The following is a 1116-nucleotide window of genomic DNA, read 5'->3' on the forward strand; positions in this document are numbered from 1 at the left end:
GTATTCTAACTAGTTGGTTAAATAAAAATATTTGGAGTTTATATTTAAAAACTTACCTCACGTTAGCATCAGGTAGCTAGCCAGTTATCTAACAATTTTTCAAATAGGCTATTATTTTGTAACTCAATTAATTTGTTTTATTTTTAAGCTAAAACTGCCTGCTCTTTGAATTTGCTGTAAATGTATAAAACGCATTGTTTTGTCAGACTAGGGGCATTTGACTTTGGCGTCTTATGCTCTTGGCGCTCTTAAATGGGCAGCCACTTTCTGTGACCGTTCAACCAACATGTTTTGACCTGATTTTGAACCTGTTTTCACAGGTTATTTATAGTGATGTTTCCTGGAGTGATTGAGTCCGGTTCTGAAGCCAAATTGTGTGCAAGTCTTCTGAAACCCCAAGAGAAACTCACAATGACCATTTCTCTGCTTGATGAGAAAAATGTGATCACGCCACTTGTGCAGCAGAGCTCTCGGATGGCGTTTCACCGATGCTTTAGTTTCCAGGTCTGTCGTGATGTGGATTAAAAAAAACAAAAATTTTCATCTGGTTTACTGTACATTAGATGGGCATTTCTCTATAGGCTCCTCAAGTAGATGTAGAATCTGTGCAGAAGCTTCAGGTGGAAGTTAAAGGGAGGGGCTTCGAAGTGACTGAAGAGAGGAAAGTCCTGTTCAGACGTTACCTGCCTTTGACTTTCATTCAAACAGACAAACCCATCTATAATCCAGGACAAGCGGGTGAGCTACAAATGACGCTTGGATAAATATCAGCTGTAGAAAGCCCATTATATTGCAAGTTCTGATCATTTCAAGTGCATTATGTAATGAATGGAAGTGTTTATTGTAGTCTCATTTTGCAGTTAATTTCAGAGTTGTCACCATGGATGCCAAATATGTGCCTCTTGATCAAATGGTAAGGCCTGATCTTTCATCATATTGATGAAAATATCATATCAACAATGATCTTTACAATTGCAAGTGCACCAACTTGAGCCCCTCACACTGCATGTTTGTGCTTTTAAATTCCTATAATTACTCTCTTTGTGTCTTACAGTACAGTTTGGTGGTAGTAGAGGTGAGAATTTGCTCTTGCGCAAGTGTTTGAATGGAGTTGTT

At 38.4% G+C, this 1116-nt stretch overlaps 1 pseudogene; it reads left to right on the plus strand.

Moving 5' to 3' along the window:
* The first annotated feature begins 306 nt into the window (after positions 1–306).
* The window catches only part of LOC107749243 (pregnancy zone protein-like), a 7236-nt pseudogene continuing 6426 nt past the window's right edge, over positions 307–1116 (plus strand).

This window comes from Sinocyclocheilus rhinocerous, unplaced genomic scaffold (assembly GCF_001515625.1).
Source record: "Sinocyclocheilus rhinocerous isolate Xijiao unplaced genomic scaffold, SAMN03320098_v1.1 scaffold11461, whole genome shotgun sequence".
NCBI classification, from domain to species: domain Eukaryota; kingdom Metazoa; phylum Chordata; class Actinopteri; order Cypriniformes; family Cyprinidae; genus Sinocyclocheilus; species Sinocyclocheilus rhinocerous.